The sequence below is a fragment of the Macaca mulatta genome, chromosome 8, assembly GCF_049350105.2.
Source record: "Macaca mulatta isolate MMU2019108-1 chromosome 8, T2T-MMU8v2.0, whole genome shotgun sequence".
NCBI lineage: Eukaryota > Metazoa > Chordata > Mammalia > Primates > Cercopithecidae > Macaca > Macaca mulatta.
Window position 1 is genome coordinate 92433492 of NC_133413.1, and position 16624 is coordinate 92450115.

Below are 16624 nucleotides of genomic sequence, written 5' to 3' on the forward strand. Positions count from 1 at the left end.
ATGTGTGGCTTCCTATCTTTGCAGTTATCTGTTTAGAAACAAAAAAGAAGATAGTTTTTGTGTGACTCTGTTCCCAAGCTGAACTTCCCTTTGATACAGTGAATTTGGTGTCCCAAAATTTTATTTTCCTTTCACAGTCTCAGTGAACTTTGGGACAATATAAAGCAGTCTATCAAATGTGTGTTTTCAGTCCCAGAGAAGGGAAAAGCAGAATAAAAATTATTTAAAGTCCACGACAATTTACATCTCTCACTATGCATTTAATAATCTAGCTTTTGCCTGTCTTTCAAGTTTCAAATCTAGACCATTTCCTGACATTCAGTTTTCTCTTCAGTTCACTACATGACTCAGTTTATCACACATGCCATGCTATTTCTTATCTCCATATCTTTGTTCATTCTACAGTCTGTGCCTAGAATGCCTCTAACTCTCATCCTGTGCAACCTAATTCCTACTTGTGTCATCTCCAAGGAACCTTTCTTTATACTTTCCATTCATTTTCCACCCAACAAGAGATAGTTGTACTCTTTGGTGCTTCCAAAAATACTTTTGCATATCTCTAGTGCTGCATTAAACCATTATATTGCTGAGATCTGTTTTTCAGTCTGTTTCTTTTTTTTTCTACTAGAAGGAGTGTGTGTAATACATATTTGTATCTCCAGCACTTAGTAGAAGGATTGGCATAAGATTATTTAAAGAAGAAACAAGTAATGACTTCATTGATCTGGCTTTGGGTCTAAGGTTGATACACATACCATTAACAATAATAAAATACCATTAACAATAATAAAAATCAAATTTCCCTTAAATCTCATTCAGTATGGCTCATATATTTGAAAATAAAAATATATTATAAATAATAAGTCTACATTTAAAATCTGAATATAATATTTTGGTAACTTATTTGTCATATGTATGTATATAGTAGAAATATATTTATTTTTCACTGCTTAAAGCTTCAGTAAATAAGTCCAGGAATCCAGATGAGGTATTATGGAATCTATAATTCAAACACTTTCAAATTTTAATATATCCAAAGAACTTTTGGGAGACATTAAAATGTAGTGTACCTTGCCTCACTTCCAGAAATTCTGATTCAGTACATCTAGACAACAGCTTAGAAATATTCATTAAAAATAACTACTCAGGAGATTCTGTTGTAAATGATATATAATGTCTGGTAGATACAAATATTTATGATCTATTGATAAAAAAATTGATTCTTTTAAGTTGTAGTTAGAGAAATGTCATTTAATAATGTATCCTACATTTTCACTTTACTAGATAAGAAAAAATTGAGGTTTAAAAGACCAACATTTACCCTCTTCTGAAATAACACACATTAACTACATTAATTTTAAAGTTCTGAATAAACTTCATACTTGAGCAGTTAATGGAGACTAGTATGAACATTTTCAGATACAGAAAGAAAAAGCAAGCAGAATTATTCTCTTTATTATATTTTAAAATGTGTTTTCTAAAGAAGAAAACATTGTCTTTAAAATTTTTTGTTTGATTTGGAGAGCTTGATTCCTGGAGGAACAAATTGTCACTGAAGGCTCATGACTGAAAGGCTGAAGGAAGACTGCTGTAATCTATGTGCTCAGCAGTTGGTACAGTTAAGAGCGAGATTTCCCACCTGATTGCTCCATTCTAAATATTGTATTAACTCAGTTACTTAAGGGTATTTTAGAGAACAAGTTAATGGGCAATCTTGTCATATTATATTACATGCAGCAATCATGCTGTGTTGAATGGCCACATAAAAGAGAAACTTTAGAAAAACTGAGCCAAATTAGAGAATAAGAGAGTTAAAGACTTATTTTTATATACAAAGTTACAAGCCATGAAATGTCTTATAGAATATTACATTTGGCCTGTGTAACTTGGGCAAATAATTTACAATAGAATCTCAAAAGCGCATTATTTTGGATACAATTTTGAGTTTAATTCATTCTTTTTGATTACACTAAGTTTCTCACATCATAGTTTACATCGCATATTCACAAGTTCTCTGAAAAACTACTTATCTACTTTTCTACCTATCCGTCTATTTATAAATTTAGTATTTAAATGTATTCATGTGAGAAATGCAAAATGCTTGTTCCTTGGTGCCGCAAAGAAATAGCACTTGAACATAAATTTAACTCTCTCAGCAAGGCAATTTTTACTTCTGTAGAAGGGTGTGACTCGCGAATGGAGTAATGTCAAGAGCACACCCGGACAGGGGAGGGGAAAGAATTCTTATTCCTGATGCAGATAGCCCCTACTGCTCTGTCGTTCCCCTGTTGGCTACGACTGGATGGCACAGTCTAAGCTAATTCCGACTGGCTATTTTAAAGAGGCCAGGGGTATGAGCCAGAGTGGTGGGGTGAGTAGTTTGGTGGGAAGGATGGTTAGGAACAGGTAACTAGAGGTGACTTAGGTCAGAGCAGGTGACCAGGAGTGACTTAGGTCAAAGCAGGTGACCAGGATGAGTCAGGATGGAGCAGTGACCAGGGAACAGATGTGAACTACTGATTAAGACTCGTGGGAAAGTTGTTTACTGAAATTAGAGGCAAGGGAGCGAAGAGAACCAGGAAGTTAAACTTTAAAATGGAGAATCAAAGAATAAGAGAGCTGAACATACGAAGAGAAACTTGGGGTTCATTATATTTAACATTCGCAAAATTTGGAAATGAAATTCTCCAAGAAGATGGTATTTCAATTCTAGCGGGTCCTAAAACCCCTATCCCAATATAGATCAGGTGTGGTAGAATCTTGAGTCGTTTTCAGTCAGGTCCATTGTACTCTCTATTCCTCAAAAGACCAGGTAATTCCTTTCTTGGATCAGACTACTGAGGGTCTCATTGGATATCTGATTCACGGGTCAGCAAATATGGAATATGTAATTGCCACCATAACAATTATAGCAAAGAGGAAAATAAATGTCAATGTGAACATAAAAATGAATATTAATGGCTCATTGAAACCAATATAATATTGAACCACATGATTTCACCACCTCCATTTTCCATGCAGATCTCTATGTCAATCTTTTTTGATTCATTTAGGTTTTTATATTCCTTTTCTTTTTTAATACTTTATTCATTATGGAAATGTATTTAGTTTTATTAAAATATGCTCAATAAATTTAAATCACTTATAATTAAACTCTTTTTTAAACTTTTAATTTTTTGTTTTAGATTCAGGGAGTACGTATTTATGTTTGTTTCATGGGTACATTGCCTACCGGTGGGAATTGGCCTTCTAGTGTACCCGTTACTCAAACAGTGAACACCGTACCTCACAGGTAGGTTGTCAGTCCTCACCCTCACTCCCACCCTCCTTCCTTTTGGAGTCCCCAGTGTCTATTATTTCCATGTTTATGTCCATGACTTACAATTAAACTCTTAAAATATGTTCACCCTGAAGGAGAGTAGAGTATCTCACCCCCAAATATACTTTTTTGGTATATTTTGAGATGAATATTCAGAGGGGCTACAGACACAGGAATAGTTCTGAAGAGTTGTCCTTTTGTGGAGGAGATTTACATCTGTAGAGGAAATCTACGTTAGTGAAGTAAACAGTAGATGCGAACAGGATTTCCATGAGACCTTATCTACATTATCTTGATCTAGGTAAGATTAACTTAGGAAAAAGAGACACTTTTGAAGCTCTAACAGAGAAACTTTCGCTATAGGCTATTATCTAATCTGAGAGCTGCTACCTGAGAGATTTCATCTGCGTAACAAGATAGTTTTTATTTGATATGCAATTCCTCCCCTCTCCCTCCCATAACTGATCTCCAGGCTCCAAGCCTCTATTCCTTTCCAAATGGTATTAAAACTTCAATACTCTCAAAGAAGTGTGAGATTTCTTTGAGTCTCATACTTTTGTGTGTGGCCTCCATGCCTATGCATGCAATAAGTTTTTTCTCCTGATAATCTATTGTGCCAACCTCAAATAATCAAAAGAGTCAGAATCTAATTTAAAGAGAGTTTATTCAGGTGCAGAATTTGAGGATAACCTTCTTGGAAATACCAACTCCTAAGGGATGGAATCAGCATTCAGAAGTAGGGAAGTTAAGGTTTCATTTAGATAGTTAGAGACAGATGAGTTTTTAGCAGGATTACAACATTTTACATACAAGGCTAGAGCATAATTACAGCAATAAGATTGGTTACAGTTGGTGTTTCTTTTGGGGAAGGGTACATTTAACATTTTTTACAGAGGGCATAATAGTCATTGGTTTTGTCATCTGGTCTAAGCAAAGCAGGACAACAAAGGAGAAGTTAATCTATAGCAAGGGTCATTAAAAGGCAGAGATTTGTGTCCCTGATATCATTTAATTCTGTCTAGTCACTGTAAAGAACAAGATAAATAAGAAAGTGAGTTAATTTATAATCTGAGAAACAGAAGTTGTAACCATATGTGACTCAGATCACAGTCACATCTTTCCTAAGGCTTAAAGTGTTTCAGGGGTTCCAACAGCTTTTAACTTGTGTTTATTTTCACAATTGTCAAATCATTTCAGCAGACTTAGACTCAAATTTTCAGAGGCAAAGTTTCAATTTCCCTGAAACCCTTAGCTTTGCCTTTCCCATGCACTGGTTAATTGTGGTTTATGCCTAACTACCTCCTGTATCAATCTTGAGTTTTAGAGAATGTTTCCAGAAGGGATTAAGGCACCTTTGAATTCCATTTAGTACATGTCCAACAGATTGTTACTTCCCCTTTCCTTATTTTTCTTTGTAGGACCAGAAATCACCCTCTTCTTTTGATGCCTGGTTTATATCTTTGAGCTCAGCTCTAGTAAAATCTACCTGCCACTCTTACTCTTTTATGCATAAATCTTTGTTTTGAGCAATGTAGCAGCTTGCTTATGCATGGTGGCTTTGGAATCAGACAGCCTTGGTTTAAATCCCTATCCTATCACTTGCTAGGTATGAACAATTTAGATATCCTTTCTAAGTATTGGTTTAAAAATCTATAAAATGGGGATTCTTTGAGGTTTAATTGAGGTTTAATTGAGATAGTAAAGGTAAAATACCCGGCACATAATAAATATTCAATACATGTAATTCATAGTTGTTATCATTGCTATTATTGTTACGGTAGGTAGGTAGTCAGAAATGAGCAGGGCAGGAGAGGCTCCCCATCCCACCAGAAATGTCAGGCAACCATCTGGTGATGGTCAGGTAGTTGTTAAACTGCCTCTCTAAAATAATAATCGATCACAGCCAGTGCCAGGGAAAGGCAGTCTCCCAATAAACAGAAACACCTGAAACTGGTGATTAGCAGTTTCCCCATAAGATCTCAGGAGCTGGGCAAGTGTGCTCCCGCATGTACACTAAGAGGCAAAAAGGTGGAGTTTAACTGGCATATGACCATCTAGGAACATTTGGACTGCTAAGGGAAGAACGCCTCTAGTAAGCATGCGTACAACTCCATTAAACATGCTGTGCATGCCGCCCCTTCCAAATGCTGATAAGTCATTGCACATGCAGGCAGCCCATCCCAAAGGAAGAATCAGGGGAGAAGGGACGCAAGACCCTGGAAGCATGCTAACATATAAAACCCCAAGTCAAAGGTCAAACAGTACACTCGATCTCTCAAGTAGTCTGCTTGGTCCTCTTCCAAATGTACTTTCTCTCATTCTTGCTCCCAAAGTGCTGGGATTACAGATGGGAGCCACCACACCCTGCTCTCTAAACCTTTTTTTTTTTTGAGACAGAGTTTTGCTCTTGTGGTGCAGGCTGGAGTGTAATGTCTCCATCTCGGCTCACTGCAACCTCCGCCTCCCGGGTTCAAGTGATTCTCACGTCTCAGCCTCCCGAGTAGCTGGGATTACAGGCATGTGCCACCATGCCTGGCTAATTTTGTATTTTTAGTAGAGACAGGGTTTCACCATGTTGGTCAGGATAGTCCCAAACCCCTGACCTCAGGTGATCCACCTGCCTCGGCCTCCCAAAATGTTAGGATTACAGGCCTGAACCACTGTGCCCGGCCTAAAGATTTTCAATAAACTTTCACTCTTGCTGTAAAAGTTGCCTTGGTCTCACCTTCTGCCTTATGCCCCTCAGTTGAATTCTTTCTTCTGAGGAGGCAAGAATTGAGGTTGCTGCAGGTCGATACAGATTCATGGCCACTTTGGTGCTGTGTGACTTGGATATGTTCCCTCCTGCTAACATTATCTCCTGTGCTTTCCAAGGTTTCTGGGATTTCCGCTTTTTACTTTTTGTTGGATCTCTGCAACTGTGCTATACTGAGAGTGATTTAGAAGAAGTAACAAAGCTGTTTGGATCATCATGTACTACCACTCTTTTCTCTTAATACCATGTTTCAACTGACTATATAAGTCTCCTCCCACTGCCAATTTCTAGGAAATTTAAGAATGGCTGGCTCCTGAAGACTGGAAACATGCCTACAGAGACTGCCTGTTCCATTTCTCAGTTCTGGTACAAGTTGTATAAAATACTGGGTTCTATAATCCTGCAATCATTAACATAACAGAATCTACCTTTACATATAGTAATTGTCAATACATGCATTTCAGAGCAGAAAGGTTGTTTAGAACACACCATTCTAAAGTATTTATTAGCTGCTAGGTGGCTATGTGAGAAGAGTAGATTTTACTTGAAGTCAAGTTGTAGATATGGAGTATAAGCCAAAAATATGCTTATTTCTTCAGAGTATTCATGAGACACAGGTGAAAGTAAATGTGTAATAACAAGGACCTAGTGAGGCAAAGGATTTGTTCACAGGTGAATCCAGTGTGCCTGGAGGAAGGTTGAAGCTGAGAAGACTGCAAGACAGTTGGAGTTTTCAGGATCTAAGCTCATCGAATAATGCAAAATTATAAACTTTTAATTACATCTTCCTTATAAAGTTTGAGGTCTAAGATTTCTAAAGCTGTGTTAAAATAGCCTGGACTTTTGAACCACATACAGTAAGAAAGACTACCAGTGGAGAAAAGGGCTTATGAATACTAAAATTGTATCTTTGAAGGAGAAATATTCTCTATTATTTTAACTGGTGACAGCTCAATTTTAATGGGAAGATTGTGGATGGCTCAGAAATTCTGTTGGAGATTGTGATCAACATTTTTCATTATTTATATTTCTGATTATTGGAATATAGAAACATTCTTATGCTTTTGAGAATTTTGTTGAAGTTCTTGATTTAGTGATAGCTTGTATCTTTTCAGCTGTGCATTAACATCATGACTGCTTAGCAGTATTTTGATGCTTTGCGTTTCTTTTAGCTTAAAGGAGCATTGCTTGCAGAATACTTAGAAGTAAAATGATTCCTGTTGAATTAATCTTTATTTTATTGCTTATGAAATTATCTATAGAATGAAATTTTATATGACATATAACCATGGTCTGCCTCTTAAAAATTGCTGTATTCTTGGTTTTATATGCTTTCTTTGGCTCACATCAATGGCAATATATTCAAGGCATTAATTTGTTGGTCAAATTTACATAGCACTGTATATGAAATACTCTTACATTTTATTTAAAATTAATTTTATCAGAGCAGAATGGGCATGCTAAAAATTCAACTAGTACAGAAAAGGTTATAATAAAAAATTTCTACTCTGCATACTCACTTGTCAGAAGCAATCATTTTCAACTGTTATTATCATTTGTTGGTTGATTCCATAGCTTATAATAAGCTATTTCTTGAAATATCGACTCTGCTGCCTGTATTATGAAAGATACATATTTAACTCATACTATTTAAGCCTTTCTGTCCTCCCAATTATTGAGATTAGTATTATTAATTATTCCATTAGCTCCCCTTGTAATTTTAAACATTGTATGTAAACTTATATGTATTATTTCATCATATTCAGACAATAACTCTTGATTTTGAACTAATGTTAAAACATGTTTTTTTGCTACTTTATTATTCATTTTCAAATTTTGCCACCTAAAATTTTACTTTCACATTATTGATGTTGATAATATTTATATTTGACTCTGCAGATATAATTGGGTCTTCTGTTGTTAATTTGTTTCTTGGTTCAACATAAATATTCCATGCTTTATTTATATCCATATCTGCAGAAATATTCCATGAATTATCTACATTTTAATAAATATCTCAGTATTTGTTTATAGATTGATTATAATAAATTTTATTATTTTAATGTTTTTAGCTTCAGATCCAAATGGTATGCTAGAATTCTCTTCCTAACAGTCCACTGTCAAGACTTCACTGTTAGAAGAAGAATCACACCAGAATTAAGGTCGAATGGATGATCTTAATTGCTGAAAATCACACCTCATTGAAATTTGCTTCATAACTGAACCATGAATTTTTCATCAGACATACTTTTGTGTTTCTCCTCATGGCATTCTTTATGAGGAACTTCTTTTTGGAGCTTACTGGCTTTCTGTTCTAATTTGGTTCAGTTATTTTCTAGAATTGCTACATGACTGTCATCCTGGGACTTCCTTCTGTTGGAATCTTGGAGAGCTTACAGCTTTTCATATCCTTTCTTCTTCTTTTGTGTTTTTCACCGTGAAGTGTACAAAGTCAAATGAATTTCCTAGAAAAACTAGTGAGTTAATATTTTGAGTCCTTGTGATGGGGGGGCAAGGAAGTGCTGGGTAGAGAAGGGCGGGGTCCCTGGTGAGGGCTCCGCCCTCAGGCCTGTACCCACAGACCTAAATGAGGACAGGCATTTCTGTTTTCATGCCCCAAAAGTTGCCTTTTGGCCCACCAGGTGCCCCATCCTGTACCCACAAGAACTCAAGACCCTAGAAGGCACAGACACAAGTGGCTGGATGTCAAGAGAGCAGAAGAACACAGTGACAGACACCAGCAGACAACATCAGGCAATAGACAGCAGCATGATGTGGAATTTGGCTGGGGGCAGTTGGAGGAGAGAATGGCTATTGGGCGACCTGACTCCAGGGGAAGACCACCTTTCCACTCCATCCCCCTTCGGGCTCCTCACGCATCTCATGATAGCTACCTCCACCACTCAATAAAACCTTGCACCCATCCTCCAAGCCCATGTGTGATCTGACTTCTTGGGTACACTAGGGCAAGAACCCGGGATACAGAAAGCCCCCTGTCCTTGTGATAAGGCAGAGGGTCTACTGGAGCTGATTAAGCCACCTGGAGAAGGCAAAGCTGAAAGAGCACATGGCAGCACATGCCCACTGGGGCTTTGGGAGCTGCAAACACTCAACCCTAGACACTGTCGTGGGGTCAGAGCCCCCAAACACTCCCCACGACCTGCTCATCTGCATGCTCCCCTCAGGAGTTTGAGCAGTGGTCACTGAAGAAGCAAGCCACACCTCTGTTGCATGCCCTATGAGGGGGATAAGGGAACTTCTCCTATTTCATCTGAATATCTGAAACTATCTTTAATTTGGACTCATGTTTTATTTATAATTTGTCTCGATATAGAAGTAAAGGTAGAATTTCCTATAGAAATTGGAAACATTGTTCCCTTGTCACATCTTGCTGATAAGAAACCTTACATCAGATGATTTTTGGTCTGATACTATAGAAAGTTTGATTAACTTACTAAATAATTATATTTCAATATGATTCATTTGATAATCATTTTATTTTATTTTTATTCTGTCATGTCCATTTAAGTTGTATAATACTTTCAGATATAGACATAGAATTTGACAAAGTTCCTATGGCAAATATGAAGCTGCATAAAATCTGCTTCCTGACCCAGGGAACTTGGAGGTTGTTGTGATTATGATTATTTTATATTATGCTCATACTACTTAAAACTCATTTGTCCTTTCTTAGTTATTATAATTTCTTAGGACTTTCAGATCACAGATTATTGTCCCATTACTTTGTAATATATGTTTTGCTTTTAAGAAAAAAAGTTCAGCTGCTTTATTTTTTATATCAAAATACACAATTTTGGCATTTGGAACATGAGAGAGGATGAGAAAAGAAACTTAGAAGATATCATTAGTATTAATTAAGGTAAAATACATGTGTATCACTATAGCAACATGTTATATCATTTAAAAGTATACATTTTGGAGCTAAGTAGAAAATGGATTCAAATAACAACTCTTTTCTTTGTGTCAATTTTGGAAAGTTACTATTTCTCAGCTCTAGTTTCCTCATCTATAGAGCAGAGCAAATCATTTCTACCCATGAAATTATTAGGATGTGTGAAATATGGTATACAAAAAGCCTGGCTTATAGTTGGCATCAGTGTAATATAAGCATTTTTGTATGCACTCTCTTTATATGTATTATTATTATTATTATTATTTTGAGACGGAGTCTTACTCTGTTGCTCAGGCTGGAGTGCAATGGGGCGATCTCAGTTCACTGCAACCTCCGCCTCCCAGGTTCAACAATTCTCCTGCCTCAGCCTCCTGAGTAGCTGGGATTACAGGTGCCCACCACCCACACCTGGCTAACTTCTGTATTTTTAGTAGAGATGGGGTTTCACCATGTTGGCCAGGCTGATCGTGAACTCCTGACCTTAGGTGATCCGCCCACCTTGGCCTCCCAAAATGCTGGGATTACAGGCGTGAGCCACCGTGCCTGGCCTATATGTATTATATTTTTAAACAGCTCTTCACATTAGATTATTAACAAGTAGCCAAAATTGTTGGCATATTTTTATTCAAAATATTTCATCATTGTCCTTTTACTATCTTTAAGGATCTGTAGTGACAACTTTTCTTTCAGTGTTGATATTGGTAATTTGCATTTTCCCTCTTTCTCTCATTATTTCTGAATTAGTATAGCCATTAATTTATCAATTTTGTGGATTTTTTTTTTTAAACTGGCTTTTTACTTTTCTCAATTGTCAGTTTTCTGTTTCTTCCATTTCTGCTCTTTATTCCTACCTTTCTTTGATACACTCTTGGTTTACTTTTCTTTTTCTAGCTCCTTCAGGTGGAAATTTGGGTCATTAGGTTAAACCTTTTTGATTTTCTAATATGAGTATTTAAAGCTATACATTGCCCTATATGTACTGTTTCAGTTTATCCTACATATATATTTTTTAAATTTTACTTTTGTGTGTGTGTGTGTTTTTTTTTTTTTTTATTAGACAAGGTCTCTGTCACCCACACTGGAGCGCAGTGGGATGATCTTGGTTCACTATAGCCTCTGCCTGGCAGGCTCAAAGCAGTCCTCCCACCTCAGCCTCCAAAGTAGCTGGGACTACAGGTGCACCACCCCACCAGCAATTTTTTTTTTTTTTTAATTTTTTTGTAGAGATTGGGCTTTATCATGTTGCCCAGGCTGGTCTCAAACTCCTAGGCTCAAGCAATCTGTTCGCCTTGGCCTCCCAAAGTGCTGAGATTACAGGCGTGAGCCACCACACCTGGCCCATCCCACATATTTTACGTGTTATGTTTTTATTATGAGTCAGGACATAAGTTACACTTAGTCTTGAAGTGTATTTTATCTGACATTAATATAACATTACTCCAGACTCTTTATGCTGCTAACATGGTATTATGTTTTTTCATCTACTTATTTTTGATCTATCTATTCTTTATTTTTGAAGTACATGTCTGCAAAAGCCAGCATATGCACTGTAGTTGGGATTTGCATTTTAAAAAATCCGATTTGACAGTTTCATTTGTTAATTGGCATATGTTGTCCATGAACGTTTAATTTAATTATTGATAATATTGTTGGATTTATTTTATCAATTTATTATTTGTTTACTATTTGCCACTTCTGCTTTTGATTCTTCTGTTCCTCCTTTTCTTGGCCATCTTTTGACTAATTGAATTTTTTAAAATTCTATTTTAAATTTAGTTACTGGCATTTTAGCCATATTGTCTTGCATTTGCTTGCTTTAGGAATTATAATTTCTTCTTTGCTTTTCACATTGTGCCTAAAATTAATATTTTACTAATTCACATAAAATATAATATTTAAATAGTTCCTCAGGAAGAAAAGTATGGCTTTCAGAATGTTGAGAGAATATCAGATAAATCTTTACTTTTAAATAGCTGATCTTTTAAGGTTGTTTACCTATAGTAGTCCTAGAGAAACTCAAGGTAGAAAAGGGGTTAACCTGATTAGACTTGTTGATGTGATTTTTGTGAAATAGGGTGAACCACACAGTATTTACAACTGCACTGTTGAAAACCTCAACAGCTTGGAATAACAGGGATGGAATTAATTTAAAATATGATGAAATAAAATGAAAAGAGGGCATTGGACATCTAAATATACTGGGCAAAAGGCAGGCTGAGATACAAGCTCTTTGTTTCATAATTTTGTCTAGGTTAGTTCTGGATAGGGCTACGGTAGGTATAATACAGATTCATTCTGGGAATGTCTTATATTTCCCTTGATGAACTCTATAATTTAAGGCACATTTTAAACCCTAGTAATTTTGCAATTTAAAGTGGACCACACAGAATAAGACATCGATTAATTCATTTGAGGAGACAATATTCCAATTTATTTAATAAGTATTTTTACTAGATCTTTACTAACAGCATCTATAAATAAATAATGATGGACATACCAGCTGTAATTATCAACATCAGAGCATGCATTTTAAAAGTTTCAGGACTGACTATTAACATTTACTAATTTTGGGTGTTTAGAATCCTACTTTTCCAGAGTCTACTAATGAGATACTTAATGAACAGCAAAGCTGTCATATATCTTCTTGGGAAGATTAGAAATATCCATTAATCCACTAAAATTAAGAAGGGAATGGTTACATATGGAATGCTAATTATAAAATAAATTCTTGATTTTAATGAAAATGTTCACAGCCTTTTTGGGATACATCTGAAACATTTGCTAAAACCATTTTTTTTTTCTCCTGATGGTGACAGCCAGACTGTTTAAGCTTATGACATATAATTTTCCAGACACTCTTTTTAGAATGCTCAATAATATCATTTGGATGTGGATTAAGGCATGTGCAGATGCTAAGGCCCTACTCAAAGCTGCATAACAAATAAGAAACCTCATGAAAGTGTCCTTTTGCATTTCATATTTTTGAAAGATGGCCAATTATCTGTATGAAATGATAATGTGTAAGCAATAGTATAATTTAAAAAATTATTTCTGTATGCTATCTCTGTGTGTACAGAATACATACAAGAACTGAGACAATTTTTAGGTATAATTTAAGCTAAACAATATTTTTGAATTAAAAAAAGATATATCCAAGTAGTTTCCATTATGGAGAGTTGCCTCAAGTTTTCCTGTTAGGTAGAATGTATGTATTAGAGTGTGTAGGATGGGTTTGCACATATGTCAGTGTATGTAGCATATGTATCAAATGCAGAAGGAATTTTCTAAAGGGCGTTACTTACCTGGGATTTAGACTTATTGTCAGAATCTTGAATGTAATTGTCAACATACCCAATCCAAGAATCAATTTCAGGGTGTCTCAACCTCAGCAGTTTTGACATTTTAGGCTTTGTTTTGTTGGGCTGCCCTTTGCATTATTTGATGTTTAGCAGCATCCCTTACCTATACACACTAGATGCCAATAGAAACCTCCCATTTGCAGTGACAACCAAAAATGTCCCCAGATATTGTTAAATGTCTCATTTGGGAGAGTTTCAAAATTGTACCTGGTTGAGAACCATTGGTCTCTATATAACTTGGTTGTTATAATCTTCACTTTCTAAAAGACTTTACAAGGATGGCTAAGTACCAAAAAGAGCCACTTACTTTCACTGTATCTTATCAAGAAGTTAATTGAGACTGTGGACTGTCCAAACAAGATGGCAAAATAGAAGCCAACACCATTTATTACCACTCACCTCACTAGAACAACAACAAACTTTGACAACTATCTGCATACAGAAAACACCATCACAAGAACCAAAAATCAGGTGAGCAATCATAGTACCTGGTTTTAATTTCATACTGTGGAAGGAAACATTGAGGAGGGAAAAAGAGGCAGTGTTGAATTGCTGTTGTCACCCCTCTCACCCCCATCCTCTGGCAGCAGCTGTGCCTTTTGGAGAGAGAATCTGTGTACTCTGGGGAGGGAGAGTACAGCAATTGGGGGACTTTACATTGAACTCAGTGCTACCCCATCACAGTGGAGAATAAAGTTGTGCTGGGTCCAGCCAGAACCAGCATGGAGGGAGCATTTGGACCACCTGTAGCCAGAGGGGAATTGTCCATCATTAGAACTTGAGTTTCTTGGCAGGCCTCACCAGCACGAGCCAAAGTGCTCTGGGGTCCTAGGTCAACTTGAAAGGCAGTCTAGGACACAAGCACTGCAATTCCTGGGCAACTCCTAGTGCTAGGCTAAGCTTACAGCCAGTGAAATAGTGTGGCATGTGACCTAGGGAGACACCAGCTGGGAAGGCCAAGGGAGGGCTTATGCCATTTTTCTCACAAGCCCAGGCAGTGCAGTTCATAGCAACGAAAGTGACTCCTCCCTTCTGCTTAAGGAGAAGAGAGGAAAGAGTAACTTGCATCTTGGCTACCAGCTCAGCCACAGTAGGACAGTGTACCAGGCAGACTTGTGAGGCCCACATTCAAGATGCTAACTCCTGGATGACATTTCTAGACACAGTGTGGGCCAAAAGGGAACCCACTATTTTAAAGGGAAGAACCTATCCTGACAGGATTTATCACCTGCTGGCAAAAAAGCCGTTGTGCTCTGAATAACCACCAGCCATACCCAGGGAGTATTTCATGGGCCTTGTGCTCTGAGACATGCTGGATTCAGGGGAGACCCAGCACATTCTCAGCTACAGTGGCTATGGTGAAAGACTCCTTCTGTTTAAGGAAAGCACAGGGAGAATTAAAGGGGACTTTGTATTGCACCCTAGGTACCAGCTCATCCACAGTGGGGTAGAGAAACAAGCAGGCTTTTGGAAGTCCTTGAGTGCAAGCCTAGGACTTTGGACAGCATTTCTGGACCTTCCCTGGGCTGGGGGAAAGCCTACTGCCCTGAAAGATGAGTCCTAGGCCTGGCAGCATTCACAATAAGCTGATGGAAGAGTCCTTGGACTTCAAGCAAACATCAGTGGTGGCCTGGCAGAACCCCCCATGGAATGATGATGGCCAAATGGAAAGGTTACGCTGCCTGTGGAAAGGGGAGGTAAGAGTCTCTTAATATAATTAATCAAACAGAAGAATCAATGAACTTGAAGACAAGCTATTTGAAAATACAGTCAAAGGAGATAAAAAAGAATAAAAACAAAGAAGCAAGCATACAAGATCTAGAAAATAGCCTCTAAAAGGCAAATCCAAGAGTTATTGGCCTTACAGAGGTGGTAAAGAAAGAGATAGAGGTAGAAATTTTACTCAAAGGAATACTATCAGAGAACTTCCCAAAACTAGAGAAAGATGTCAACACTTAAATACAAGAAGGTTCTAGAACACTAAGCAGATTTAACCCAAAGAAGACTACCTCAAGGCATTTAATAGTCAAACTCCCAAAGGTCAAGGATAAAGCAAAGATCCCTAAAAGCAGCGAGAGAGAAGAAACAAATAACATACAATGAAGCTCCAATATGTCTGGCAGCAGACTTTTTAGTGGAAACCTTATAGGCTTGGAGAGAGTGGCATGACATTTAAATGGCTGAAAGAAAAAACTTTTGGCTGGGCATGGTGGCTTATGCCTGTAATACCAGCACTTTGGGAGGTTGATGCAGGTGGATCACCTGAGGTCAGGAGTTTGCAACCAGCCTGGCCAACATGGTGAAGCCCTGTCTTTACTAAGAATAGAAAAATTAGCCAGTCACCTATGGTGACTAAAGGTGGACACCTTTAGTCCCAGCTACTCAGGAGGCTGAGGCAGGAGAATGGCGTGAACCCGGGAGGCAGAGCTTGCAATGAGCTGAGATCCGGCCACTGCACTCCAGCCTGAGCGACAGAGGGAGACTCCGTCTCAAAAAAAAAAAAAAAAAAAGAAAAAGAAAAAGAAAAAACTTTTACCCTAGAATGGTATATATGGCAAAAATATCCTTCAAGCACAAAAAACATAAAGACCTTCCCATACAAACAAAATGAGGGATTTCATCAACACCAAAGCTGTCCTACCAGAAATGCTGAAGGGAGTTCTTCAATCTGAAAGGAAAGGGTGTCAATGAGCAGGAAGAAATCATCTGAGGGAACCAAAGTCAGTGGTAATAGTAAGCCTACAGAAAAACACGGAATAGTATAACACTGTAATAGTGCTGTGTAAACTTTTCCTGGCTTAAGTAGAAAGACTAAATGATGAATTAATTAAAAATAAGAGCTACAACAACTTTTCAATACATAGACAATACAGTAAGACATAAAGAGAAACAACAAAAAGTTAGGAGGAATGAAATTAAAGGGTAGAGTTTTTTTAATTGTATTTTTATATGTTTCTTTGTTTATGCAATAACTGTTATTAGTTTAAAATAAAATAGAATTTACAAGCATCATGGTAACCTCAAATCAAAAAACATACAATGGATGCAACGAAAATTCAAAGCAAGAAATTAAAGCATACCACTAGAGAAAATCATCTTCACTAAAAAGGAAGACAGGAAAAAATAAAAAAAGAAAAGACTAGAACAACCAGAAAACACTAACACAATGTCAGGAGTAAGTTCCTACTTGTCAATAATAACATTAAATGGAAATGGTTTAAACTCCCCAATCAAAAGACATAGAGTGGCTGAATAGATGAAAAAAACAAGATCCAACA

At 37.0% G+C, this 16624-nt stretch overlaps 1 long non-coding RNA gene across 1 annotated transcript in view; it reads left to right on the forward strand.

Moving 5' to 3' along the window:
* LOC144330618 (uncharacterized) overlaps positions 1 to 8551 on the forward strand; it is a 40309-nt gene extending 31758 nt beyond the window's left edge. The window contains exon 3 of the long non-coding RNA XR_013396923.1: positions 8147 to 8551. This is a non-coding gene — a long non-coding RNA (uncharacterized LOC144330618). The remainder of the gene's footprint in view (positions 1 to 8146) is intronic.
* Positions 8552 to 16624: the final 8073 nt, after the last annotated feature.